Here is a 14,086-nt window from a genome sequence, read left to right as displayed (position 1 = left end):
TCATAGGGCTCTGTGGTAAAGGCATAGCAGAGATCATAAAGTGTACTATAGCTAAGCTTCTCATCTCGGTCTCTGTCTGTTTCTCTCTGGCTCCCTGCCTCTCCTCTCTCCCCTGCAGCAGCAGGCTGCATGGAGACTGTAGGTGCATATCAATCAGGGGGCGCTTTTTGATGATGCGCACAAGCACCCATCTCCTGCTATGTTCCATTTGGAACCAGTTGCATCAAAAAGGTTCAGGGATATTTTTAGGAGCTAGGTTGTTTATCTCCTTGCAAGGGAATATGAGAGGGAAATGTTCAAATCAACAACTGGTGAAGGTAATGTTAGCATCAGCGGTTATGTACATCTCTTTGTCTAACAAGCAGTTTATGGTCACATCACATGGGGTTGTGGTGACAAATAACCAGTCAGAACAGAATGTTCCGGAGCGTTACCCTGTGGTTCCCTGGGGATCCCTCTCAACCCTCTTATATCCCCGTCTGGCTGAAGGGCTGACTGGAGAGGGTTGGGTAGGGAAGATCTGTCTGGCTGAAGGGCTGACTGGAGAGGTTTAGGTAGGGAAGATCTGTCTGGCTGAAAGGCAGACTGGAGAGGGTTGGGTAGGGAAGATCTGTCTAGCTGAAGGGCTGACTGGAGAGGGTTGGGTAGGGAAGATCTGTCTGGCTGAAGGGCTGACTGGAGAGGTTTAGGTAGGGAAGCTCTGTCTGGCTGAAGGGCTGACTGGAGAGGTTTAGGTAGGGAAGCTCTGTCTAGCTGAAAGGCTGACTGGAGAGGGTTGGGTAGGGAAGATCTGTCTAGCTGAAGGGCTGACTGGAGAGGTTTAGGTAGGGAAGATCTGTCTGGCTGAAGGGCTGACTGGAGAGGTTTAGGTAGGGAAGATCTGTCTGGCTGAAGGGCTGACTGGAGAGGTTTAGGTAGGGAAGCTCTGTCTGGCTGAAGGGCTGACTGGAGAGGGTTGGGTAGGGAAGATCTGTCTAGCTGAAGGGCTGACTGGAGAGGGTTGGGTAGGGAAGATCTGTTTAGCTGAAGGGCTGACTGGAGAGGTTTAGGTAGGGAAGATCTGTCTGGCTGAAGGGCTGACTGGAGAGGTTTAGGTAGGGAAGATCTGTCTGGCTGAAGGGCTGACTGGAGAGGTTTAGGTAGGGAAGCTCTGTCTGGCTGAAGGGCTGACTGGAGAGGGTTGGGTAGGGAAGATCTGTCTGGCTGAAGGGCTGACTGGAGAGGGTTGGGTAGGGAAGATCTGTCTAGCTGAAGGGCTGACTGGAGAGGGTTGGGTAGGGAAGATCTGTCTAGCTGAAGGGCTGACTGGAGAGGGTTGGGTATAATCTGGCTCAATAATCTAGCCCTACTGCAGAGCTAGACGCAATGAACTGTATAGTGACAATCAGAATTTCCAGTAACTCCATTCATTTGAAATTGTATTTAGACATTACAATGTCTATATCTGATTTGGTTGTTCTAAAATAAGGCCTCTGCTTATAGCAACAAGAGTTTTCCCATTGTGGGTTTTCGCGTAGAGGGACAGACGTCACGCGAGTGGTGGGCCCCTCAGCCATGTTGGCACCGGGATGATGACCATACATGCATGTGTGCCCGACAGTCCGACGTCAGTCTCATGGTAGAAAACCTCGGCGCTGTATTTCTGTCTGCCTGCGTCACTCCCAGTGGACTGCATCATTTCTGCTGCACCTCAAATGACAGGCTTCTGATGCAGATAAATAAAGGGAAGGCTACTGTGGTGTAACATCTAAAGGCCAAGTGTATTAAAACAGTGCTGGGGAGGAAGGGAAGGTAGGAGGGAATTCTAAATTGATATGAAAATAATATCCTAAAGGGCTAACACTGAGGGGACCTACAGTAGTTCGGCATGCTACAGTGCATCCTGGTAGGATTCTTTCCATTTTGTATGAGACAACTTAGGAAATTAGGTAATTGAACTATGGATATTGTCTGTTGTTGTCATTGTATGGATCCCTGTTCACTTTGGGCCAAATTCTGATGTCAACTGATGAATGACATGAAAGACTGAGTTATGTGCATAGATCAAGTCTTCATTTGGCCCCTAGGCTGCGTTTAGACAGGCAACCCAATTCGGATATTATTTTCACTAATTGGTATTTTGACCAATCAGATCATCTCTGAAAAAGATCTGCTGTGAAAAGATCTGATGTGATTGGTCAAAAGACCAATTAGCGGAAAAAACATCAGAGTTGGGCTGCCTGTGTAAACACAGCCTTAGTGAATTGCCTTTCTGAAATGGACCCAAACAATTATCAAACACAAGACATTAGCACTTACTGACTTTTGTAGTATTTGTCCCAGTTCATGTGAACTGTGCCACTTTTGGGAATATCTTTCAGCTTAATCTCTTGCTCCATCAGTTAACTGTAGTAGGTGACTCATTGAGGGCGAAAAGTCTATTCAAAAAGCATGCTAATGCAGCCCAGTTCCTAACTAGTTAGCATGTAAGGCCTAGCTTCTTGAACAGCGACACTAATGCAAAGTGGGAAGCAAAAAGGGCCTCTAAAAACAAGCCTAGCAGCGGGATGCTGTTTGATGTGTTAATTTTCTTGAATGAGACAAACGAGGGAGAAAGGTCACAAGGGTACCCCCAACAAGAAGCCTGTTGTATCGCCCAGATCACAGAACCAATGGTTAGCAGTTAGCCAAACAAGAGAGCAGAAAGTGGATACTAAAGGATGAACAGATCTGGTTTATTCACCCTCATGCTTGGTAGCCTAGACTATGGTGGATATCGGAAATTTTTTAGGTTGGTAGTTACTGATATACAGGAACACATATTGGAAAATAAACTTTTCAAAGGATGTCTCCAAAATTGGGATACATTTTGGGAGCATGGTAGCCTTATCATCACTGAAGCAAAGGTTCCTTTATAGCAATGTTATTTATATCTAATTGATACTGTGCTGTTCTGTGCACTCAACCAGTTTTCATGTGTGCTTCTTTACCACAAACGTCTGTTTTGTTTGTTGACACGACCAATCAAAGTGTATGGACTGTATTGTGTGTCTCCAAATAACATGGTACTTCAATTGGTCCTTCCATCTCCTAGAATACTTGGTTGGAACGCTGTTATTAACAGTGGCTAAGTCTGCCCCCTTGCAGCAGATTCTGTCTCTGTCTGACAGCTATCTGGTAGCATATGTAATGAGGAGAAGACAGAGGTCTGAGCTCTATTCAAAAACAAGTGCACTTAGAACAGTGTTTCCCAACACCAGTCCGAGTACATCAGATAGATAGATAGCCCTGACAGAGCTCTCTGACATCACATCACTAACATGTACTAGCAAGTACTACCTCACAGGGAGAGACAGGACAAAAGAACAGAACTTTCCAAGTGAGGGGGGGGGATTAGCTGGCAGTGATTTCCCACAATGACATTTGAACTCCTGAAATGGGCCACTGTCACCCCATTGGTAATTACCTGCCAGTCAGAGCACCCGAAAGACAGAGAGAGAGAGAGAGAGAGAGAGAGAGAGAGAGAGAGAGAGAGAGAGAGAGAGAGAGAGAGAGAGAGAGAGAGAGAGAGAGAGAGAGAGAATGTAAAAGAGAGATGGGTGGGAAGAAGCGAGAGAACAAGACCGAGAGGGAGAAATAGGACGAGAGTGAGTGAGACGGAGAGAGAAAGACAAGGAGAGAGGGGTTTGTAATGAGGGCTCTGAAACAGAGGGAAAGTCATTCAGTCAGAGGCAGGCAGGAAGCAGAGACCCTGTTTCCTCTAGTAATGACAGCAATTTCAGAGCAGAGCATCAGCGTGGGCTTTTAGCTGGGAGTTGCCATTGTGTTCCACTTTAGGGGCCTAATACTGCATCCATGCTAGCCTAGCAGTTCTATGAGACAAATTGCTAGGGATGCAACAGTCCATACTTTGTCTAGACAGGGGATTGCAAACAATAAAGAAGGAGATGACAGAGACGGCGAGAGACAATACGAGAGAAAAAGCTCAGATAAGTCCCTACCATTGATTAAAAGTGTCATCAGAGGAATGAATGGGATGGTTACTCATGCCTAGTTTCCATCATGCGACTTACCTCCGGTGTTTTACTCAAAAGGATCAGACTTTCAAACACCAAGCCTGAGATACACCCCACGGAGGGAGAGGATAGAGTTTGAATGGTGCTCCCAATGCACATTAGGCTGTTCAATGGTAATATAGATTTAGTTTTGCTCATAAAAACTATCCACATGGGCTTCAAACCTGCATCCTTACATGATTAGAACAGAGAGTTCTATCTTGTCCCCAAATGCCCCAGTGTTGCCTGTCCTGGTCCTGTCCTCCTCAGCGACAGACGGGGCTCTCCCTTGGTCTCTCAAACACACACGTCTTGTCCTCCATAACAGACTGGCCTCCCTCCGTCAGCGTACAGAGGGGTTAACCTCTGACCTAGCAGCTTGGCAGAGGAGCAGCTTCCTGTCTGTGCCCTTGTGGGGTAATCGATTTGTGGCTGCAACGCCATCTGTGTGTGTGTGTGTGTGTGCGTGCGTGCGTGCGTGCGTGCGTGCGTGCGTATATATATAGGACAGACAGATGCAGTGACCTAGAGAGATCAGCGTCTTCAGGTAGATCGCTCACGCCTCACAGTTCATGGAAGACTTAACTGCCTGTCTAGCTATTCGCTACCACTAAGCTATGAAAAAAGCTGAGGAAAATTGGTCTATCAACATTTTATTCCTGGACAATAGCAATAGAAAGAGATGTAGAGATGTTTTATAAGCGCTATTTGGTAAAGAAAAAAACTAAAGTATTTTATGACAAATTGAATTTACCCACTATTTTTTATTCAATTTACCCCTCATTATTTTCAATGTATCCAAAGCTGTGGTACATTTTCATTTTCAAGATACACTACATGGTCAAAAGTTGTCGAACATCTCATTCCAAAATCATGGGCATTCATATGGAGTTGGTCCCACCCTTGCTGCTGTAACAGCCTCCACTCTTCTGGGAAGGCTTTCCACGAGATGTTGAAACATTGCTGCGGGTCTTGCTTCCGTTCAGCCACAAGAGTATTAGTGAGGTCGGGCACTGATGTTGGGCGATTAGGCCTGGCTCGCAGTCGATGTTCCAATTCATCCCAAAGGTGTTCGATGGGGTTGAGGTCAGGGCTCTGTGCAGGCCGGGCATTGTCATGCTGAAAGAGGAAAGGTCCTTCCCCAAACTGTTGCTACAAAGTTGGAAGCACAGAATCGTCTAGAATGTCATTGTATGCCGTAGCGTTAAGATTTCCCTTCACTGGAACTAAGCGGCCTAGCCTGAACCATGAAAAACAGCCGCAGACCATTATTCCTCCCCCACCAAACTTTACAGTGGGCACAAAATTCAATATCTCTCTAAACTAAATTAATGACTATACTTCCTCAAGGCAGGGTACTCATTTTGATGAAGACCCTACGATTTTCTATAGCCACAATTTCTCTGGTAAAAACCTCAGTTTCTATAGCGAGTCTACACAGGAGACAAATGAAGCTACTCCATTATGGACCGTTCAGTAGCTATTTGGCTCTCTCCAATGAGAGGGTGTTCTGTCATGGCTGTCTGTCTCAGTCCTCATCGCCTATCTCATTATGGCTGCCGTATGAATCTCTCTCCTGTTCTGCCTGACCTGCTAATGGTGGCGGGTATAAGAAAGAGAGCGTCACTTCAGGGACTGAATAGTCGGTACAGTGAGGTATCATTATTCTCAAAAGGGCGACTGTAGCTATTCACAGGCAAAATTCCATCTTGACTTGTTTGACAATGGAAGGGTATTATGGCTGAACAGCATTTAGACCCATAGGGGCAAGAGCCATGCAGGTAATGTACAATGACTGTGGTTCGCAGGTGTTCAATTCAACAATACAGACTGTATTGGAGCACAGTCAGAGGCCAGAGATGTATTAGGTGGTCCTACCTCTTAAACGCTCACCTTATTACCTTTAGTGCTACGGTTGTTGTTAACTCTTGCCCCAGGGCATAGCTGACACTATGAGAACATGGCGTCACTGAAAGACCATTGACAGACATCTCTTTTCCTAATATATAGCGTCTATTTATTCTATACAGCCCTGTGTGTTTACACCTTCCTTGGTAAAAGGACTCAGTCTACTCTAACTTACCTCCCCAGGACTTCACACACAGTGTCACGCTCAAGGGTCCATATTCTTTTGACAAGCTCTGGCGTGCTCGTGTGTCAGAGAGGGAGCACATCCGCTTGTAAACACACACACAGGCACACAGACACACGTCGAGCCATTGTGTTTGCATTATAGATCTGTGGCGGACAACAGCGGCTCCGGATACCTGCAGGTAATCACTGGGCAATGTATTTGAAGCGATACAAGCACCGATTGATTGTCTTCGACCTGTCTGTCTGTCTGACTGTCTGATGCTCCCAGGAAGTCAAAGCAGACAGTCTTTCTGTGAAGCAATGCCTCAACAATAACATTAATAACAATAACAATACCTAGCTACTTATCATTCTTAGAAAATGCAGCAGATAAGAAGAACAGACAGATACTGAAGTTACCACCAGGGAGTCCAGGATGAGGGCGTTTACATTCACTCTACCTACTTATTCTGTCCCTATGCTGAACCGCAACATCAGAGGAGGCTGGTGGGAGGAGCTATAGGAGGACAGGCTCATTGTAATGGCTGGAATGTAATAAATGGAACGGTATAAAACACATCAGACATATTGAAACCACATGTTTAACTCCGTTCCATGTATTCTATTCTAGCCATTACAATGAGCCCGTCCTCCTATAGCTCCTCCCACCAGCCTCCTCTGGTCGACATACATTAGCAGACGTGTGGATATAAAATAGACATTCTGTGTGGGTGAAGTACTCTTTCTTTCCTCTAGGTTTGACAACCCTACTCTAATTCTGTGTCTGTCTATACAACATTATACACAGGGTAATACTATAAAAGTAACTGTCCATAGACTAAACAATAATTTAAAACACATTAGGAGCTGAAAGTTGTTTATCCCGTCTGTGAATCTTTGATAAATGAGTGTTCCTCGACAGCCTTCTGCGGCTTAATGTCAAATTAATGTGTTGTTTTTTTGCCTATTACCTTGGTGACACACAATGGATGGGAACTAATTACATTTCCGGAAAAAGAGGGAAATAAAAAAAGGTTTTTCTCTTTATTCAATTTGCATTGAATGGAGTTAATGTTATTTATTTCATCTCAGGGCCTCCCTCAGTAAGGAGAATACAGACTAGATCAGAGAATAAGAGCACGTTGTTCCGGTGATTGTCTCAGAGCTGAAGAGGAGGTGTCTGAGAGCTTTGTCTTAGAGCTGTGTCTCAGAGCTGTGTCTCAGAGCTGAAGAGGAGGTGTCTCAGAGCTGTGTCTCAGAGCTGTGTCTCAGAGCTGAAGAGGAGGTGTCTCAGAGCTGTGTCTCAGAGCTGTGTCTCAGAGCTGAAGAGGAGGTGTCTCAGAGCTGTGTCTCAGAGCTGTGTCTCAGAGCTGAAGAGTAGGTGTCTCAGAGCTGTGTCTCAGAGCTGTGTCTCAGAGCTGTGTCTCAGAGCTGAAGAGGAGGTGTCTCAAGGGGATTGTTGTGTTTTCCTTACCTGTACATGGTCCCTTCTACAGTATACCTTGAGTCTGTTTCCTTCTGAGATGAAATCCAGGGTGGAACATTGTGGAGAATACAGACTGGTTACTGAAAATAACAAACCTTTTTTTAGATTCTTTCTAAACGGTGACTTTTCAAGGGTTTGGTGTGAAAGTTTTACTTACCTGGAATTCTTCAGAAATACTTTGTCAATTTCCTTCTGAGATCAAATCAATTCATGGTGGAATTCAAATAAATTCTGTTGGAGTTCATTATTACCTTTCAATTATTGTCTGATTGAAGTAGGAGCGCATATGATTAGGTGAATGAACTCACGGGCCAATCAACCCCTTCAATTAATCAAGTCTAGGGGGAGAACCAGAGACGAGACTGCTGGACTGAACTAGGCCCGTTTTCTCAAAAGCATCCATTGAGCTCAATGTTTCTAACAACGAACTTAGCCTTAAGATGCTTTTTGGGAAACAGGACGCTAGACTTGAACACTGCTCCTGATCTTTAAGCTGTAGGAAAGACAATCTGAGGAAGATTTAACCACGCAAGCATGAAACATGTGACTGGAAATGTTGTAAAGAGACTCGGGGTGAAGGAGCGCACAGTTCCATTCACACCACAGACAGGCAAAGAGTAGGAGGTGTGTTTGTGCGCGCGTGCGCGTGTGCAATGCGTGTGGTGGTAGCAGTGAATGTGTGGGAATGTGTTAAGTCTGCCATCCTCTTGGCGTCTTGGCAGGCACAACGCACCGCGCCATGTGCAGCCAAGCCAGGACGTCTCTCTGTGTCTCCGTATCAGTGTCTCATTTAATACAGTCCAGATGTATGTGATGTATTAAGCCCTGGTCTCAGTCACTGGCTGACACCCATGCATGATGTTTCCTGTCTCCACAACAGTAGGCCACAGGGGTGGATGTAGCCCAGGAAACGTGGGTGTTCTCTCTCTCTCTCTCTCTCTCTCTCTCTCTCTCTCTCTCTCTCTCTCTCTCTCTCTCTCTCTCTCTCTCTCTCTCTCTCTCTCTCTCTCTCTCTCTCTCTCTCTCTCTCTCTCTCTCTCTCTCTCTCTCTCTCTCTCTCTCTCTCTCTCTCTCTCTCTCTCTCTCTCTCTCTCTCTCTCTCTCTCTCTCTCTCTCTCTCTCTCTCTCTCTCTCTCTCTCTCTCTCTCTCTCTCTCTCTCTCTCTCTCTCTCTCTCTCTCTCTCTCTCTCTCTCTCTCTCTCTCTCTCTCTCTCTCTCTCTCTCTCTCTCTCTCTCTCTCAAGAATCCTCTTCTCATTCAGTGAGAATGTAAGACCCGTCTCAGGCACCAGAACCCTGCCAACAGTCTGCCCGATCCGCCTCCAATCCACCATTGCCAACACTCATTATCCAAAGCGCTGTTGCTCGCTCAGCCAGTGGAGGATAGAGATCCACAATCCTCAGCTTTTCCTTGTTCTTTGAGCGTTTCCCAGCGTGTCTTCATTAACTGTTGAGCAAACTGATACTACATCAACGTAGCCCGATACAGGGAATTACGTTTTTCCACAAGTATGGGAGATTGTTCTCTCTTGAGAGAGGAGTCTATTTCCGTCATGTCATGTATGGTTTATTTGCAATGTACCAGCATTCATGTTCTTGTTTGAGGTTTGTTCTTGGAGGCAGACAGACATCCAGCACAGAACATAGAGTCCAGCACCTCTCTCTCTCTCCCACACACACACACACACATCTCGTGTTGAGGCCCTTTGATCAGAGCTGTCAAGCGGCCATTATCATGCACGTCATTGTACATGACCTGGAGGCACTGTCGTTATCATAAATCATGTGGTCTTCTTCTTTGTTGGTTTGGCGTCCTGCCGCTGACCAGCGTTTCCTTAATTATACATTCCTTAATTATACAGCGGTGCAAGTTTTGGGCAGGAGTAGCCAATTTGTGTTAAGATGGTTAAGGGCAGTTTCTCTGCCTACCTCAATGTACTGTCCACCACACCCCTGTTCTGGTCTGTGAAGCCCATTGTATTGGATCTAGTCCTAACACGTTAGAACAGTCTGCCCTGCCTGTCTATGTCCTGTCTTTCTAGGTCTGCCCTGCCTCTCTATGTCCTTTCTTTCTATCTGTTGTTGGTTCTGTTTTTCTGTGCTCCGTTTTATTTACTTAACAAATAAGGAACACTCAAAATGTGCACTTATAAATCATAACAATTTTAATCAAAATACAGCTGTAGACAGAAGTCAAAAATCAAACATCACATATACAACTGATGTCTCTCATGAGTTCTGCCCCATAGGAAAAGTCCAAGTTTCTTTTATCATGCTTGTAGTCAACCCCCTGTGATGTCATTACCTGCTCCTCCTCAGACCAAGCCCATGCATACACAGCTATACAAACTTGCAAGAGATACAATAGTTCCAATGTTTTCTAAGGCCTCAGCAGTAAAAGCCCACTCCCCCAAGATGATTTATAGAGGTATGTCTGACTAGTCTCTTATCTCTTCTACTCCCCTGCAGGGTTCTGTGTTTATCTTTGAAACGCTTTCTCACAGACCCCCCATTTCTTTATAATAGGCAGAGACTTAAAGACTGTGGAACAATTCTAAAACCTTACAATGAATATATAAATATTGTTAATCTGCAGTCTAGGACCCTATAAATGTAGAGGAGGAGGGGTCCCATAGCCCCTCCCCTTCTATTAATACAACATATTATAATCAATTATTATAATACATCAACTATTTGGTGCAGCCCTATCATGACCCCAATTTGACCCCATCACTGTGCAACTTTACATTTCTGTGTCACCAGAGGATTTTTAGATCCAGAGATAAATGATTACACTGTATTAGGGATAGAAATACTTGGATGGCTGACAACTTCCTCCAGCTAAATCAGGACAAGACTGAGGTACTTATTATTGGAGCCAAAGCACAGAGAGAGAATCTGGATAAAACACCGGGTAAAAAACCTAGGTGTCATTTTAGATTCTGAACTCAATTTCGAATTAGGAATGTGACCAAAATAGGTTTCTACCACATGAGGAACATTACCAAGGTGCGGTCGTTTCTATATCATGCTGACACAGAGAGACTCATCTATGCTTTTATTACAAGCAGGCTTGACTACTGTAATGCTCTCCTGTCTGGTCTGCTCAAGAAAGCCATTGGTCAACTGCAAAACATACAGAATGCTGCAGCATGGGTACTGACCAAGACCAGATGGAGAGAACACATTACACCGGTTTTAAGGTCTCTGCACTGGCTGCCAGTGAGTTTTAGAATTCATTTGAAGATTCTTCTATTGGTTTTTAAATCAATCCAAGATTGCGAACCCCAATATGTCAGACATGTTTTGAAGGTATGTACCCAGTATGTCCCTCAGGTCCTCTGGCCTTTTAACTCTCCCAAAGCCCAGGACCAAGAGGCATGGAGAGTTATGTACCCAGTAGGTCCCTCAGGTCCTCTGGCCCTGGCCTTTTAACTATCCCAAAGCCTAGGACCAAGAGGCATGGAGAGTTATGTACCCAGTAGGTCCCTCAGGTCCTCTGGCCCTGGCCTTTTAACTATCCCAAAGCCCAGGACCAAGAGGCATGGAGAGTTATGTACCCAGTAGGTCCCTCAGGTCCTCTGGCCCTGGCCTTTTAACTATCCCAAAGCCCAGGACCAAGAGGCATGGAGAGTTATGTACCCAGTAGGTCCCTCAGGTCCTCTGGCCCTGGCCTTTTAACTCTCCCAAAGCCCAGGACCAAGAGGCATGGAGAGTTATGTACCCAGTAGGTCCCTCAGGTCCTCTGGCCCTGGCCTTTTAACTATCCCAAAGCCTAGGACCAAGAGGCATGGAGAGGCAGCCTTTAGTTATTAGGCCCCCAGCCTCTGGAATAGCCTGCCAGAGAACCTGAGGGGGGACCAAGAGGCATGGAGAGACAGCCTTTAGTTACTATACCCCCAGCCTCTGGAATAGCCTGCCAGAGAACCTGAGGGGGGACCAAGAGGCATGGAGAGACAGCCTTTAGTTACTATACCCCCAGCCTCTGGAATAGCCTGCCAGAGAACCTGAGGGGGGACCAAGAGGCATGGAGAGACAGCCTTTAGTTACTATACCCCCAGCCTCTGGAATAGCCTGCCAGAGAACCTGAGGGGGGACCAAGAGGCATGGAGAGACAGCCTTTAGTTACTATACCCCCAGCCTCTAGAATAGCCTGCCAGAGAACCTGAGGGGGGACCAAGAGGCATGGAGAGACAGCCTTTAGTTACTATACCCCCAGCCTCTAGAATAGCCTGCCAGAGAACCTGAGGGGGGACCAAGAGGCATGGAGAGACAGCCTTTAGTTACTATACCCCCAGCCTCTGGAACAGCCTACCAGAGAACCTGAGGGGGGACCAAGAGGCATGGAGAGGCAGCCTTTAGTTACTATACCCCCAGCCTCTGGAATAGCCTGCCAGAGAACCTGAGGGGGGACCAAGAGGCATGGAGAGACAGCCTTTAGTTACTATGCCCCCAGCCTCTGGAACAGCCTACCAGAGAACCTGAGGGGGGACCAAGAGGCATGGAGAGACAGCCTTTAGTTACTATGCCCCCAGCCTCTGGAACAGCCTACCAGAGAACCTGAGGGGGGACCAAGAGGCATGGAGAGACAGCCTTTAGTTATTAGGCCCCCAGCCTCTGGAATAGCCTGCCAGAGAACCTGAAGGGGGCCGAAACTGTGGACATATTTAAAAGAGATCTTAAAACACAGCTTTTCAGCTTTGCTTTTCCTTAGGGTGCTTTTTAGTCTTTCGGTTTTAAATTGTTATTTTGTTTTTGTTTTTGATCCTCTTATGTTTCTTGTGTAGTAAACATTTCAGTTTTTCTTTTCATTGTTTATTTGTTTTTTCCTGTGCAGTGCATTGAGTTGTCTGAAATGTGTTATATAAAGCTTGATTTGGTTTTATTCGATATCTCTGCCCTGCCTGTCTATATCCTGTCTTTCTAGCTCTAGTCTTGCCATGTTATGACAGTCTGCCCTGCCTGTCTATGTGCTGTCTTCCTATCTCTGCCCTGCCTGTCTATGTCCTGACTTTCTATCTCTGTCCTGCATGTCTATGTGATGTCTTTCTATCTCTGCCCTACCTGTCTATGTCCTGTCTTTCTATCTCTGCCCTATCTGTCTGTGTTGTTTTTCTATCTCTCCCCTGCATGTCTATGTCCTGTCTTTCTATCTCTGCCCTACCTGTCTATGTGCTGTCTTTCTATCTCTGCCTTACCTGTCTATGTGCTGTTTCTATCTCTCCCTTTGAAGTTCACAAGCTTGCCTTTCAACACTCTTGATGTACTCGTCATTAATAGCCGAAACTCCCTCCATCTGCTTTCACTCAGGGTGTACGTCCTAAATGGCACCCTATTCCCTATATAGTGCACTACTTTTGATCAGATGCCCATGGGCCCTGGTCAAAAGTAGTGCACTATATGGGGAATAGGATGCTATTTGGGACGCAAGCCAGGGATCTCAGCTCATAATAATGACTCGTTGATCAAGTCCCTGAGGTATCAAGTATGATATTAATACGCTAGCTTTCAACACTGCCGTCGCGAATAAAAGCGCCCTAGTCTTTTTCATTAGCGGCCTATTACAAAATCCTGTCAGAAAGTAGAACGGATCCCCTTATTCACTCATCACACACACACACTTATTCACCTTAAATGAATTAATTGAGACTGCTGAAGAGGTGAAACCCATACAGCCCCCAAGAATGAGCAGGAAAGCGAGACAAGAGTTAAAAAAATATATATTCTCCATATAAAAGAACTATGAACATCACAAATGCAGGAGAAATGTCTACACTAATTATAGTGTCATACCTCATATGTATTGGTGAGCCGTTTGTTTTCAGTTGGAGAGGAAAACCTCAAAATCAATAGTTACCACACGGTCCAGTATCTATACTGAACAAAAATATTTAAACGCAACATGCAACAATTTCAAAGATTTTGCTGAGTTGCAGTTCCTATACGGAAATCAGTCAATTGAAATCAATTCATTAGGCCCTAATCTATGGATTTCACATGACTGGGCAGGGGTGCAGCCACTGTGGCTCTGAGAGGGCATAGGCCCACCCACTTGGGAGCCCACTGTAGAGCCAGGCACAGATAATCAGAATTAGTTTTTCCCCACAAAAGGGTTTTATTACAGACAGAAATACTCCTCAGCACCCTTTCTTCCTGCCCTCTGACGATCCCGCAAGTGAAGAAAGTTGAGGTTCTGGGCTGGCGTGGTTACACGTGGTCTGCGGTTGTGAGGCCTGTTGGACGTACTGCCAAATTCTCTAAAACTACGTTGGAGGCGGCTTATGGTAGAGAAATTAACATTAAATTATCTGGAAACAGCTCTGGTGGACATTCCTGCAGTCAGCATGCCAATTGCACGCTCCCTTAAAACTTGAGACATCTGTGGCATTGTGTTGCATGACAAAACGGCACATTTTACAATGGCCTTTTATTGTCCCCAGCACAAGGTGCACCTGTGTAATGATCATGCTGTTTAATCAGCTTGTTTATATGAC

This window comes from Salmo salar, chromosome ssa08 (genome assembly GCF_905237065.1).
Source record: "Salmo salar chromosome ssa08, Ssal_v3.1, whole genome shotgun sequence".
NCBI lineage: Eukaryota > Metazoa > Chordata > Actinopteri > Salmoniformes > Salmonidae > Salmo > Salmo salar.
This window is presented reverse-complemented; position numbering follows the sequence as displayed.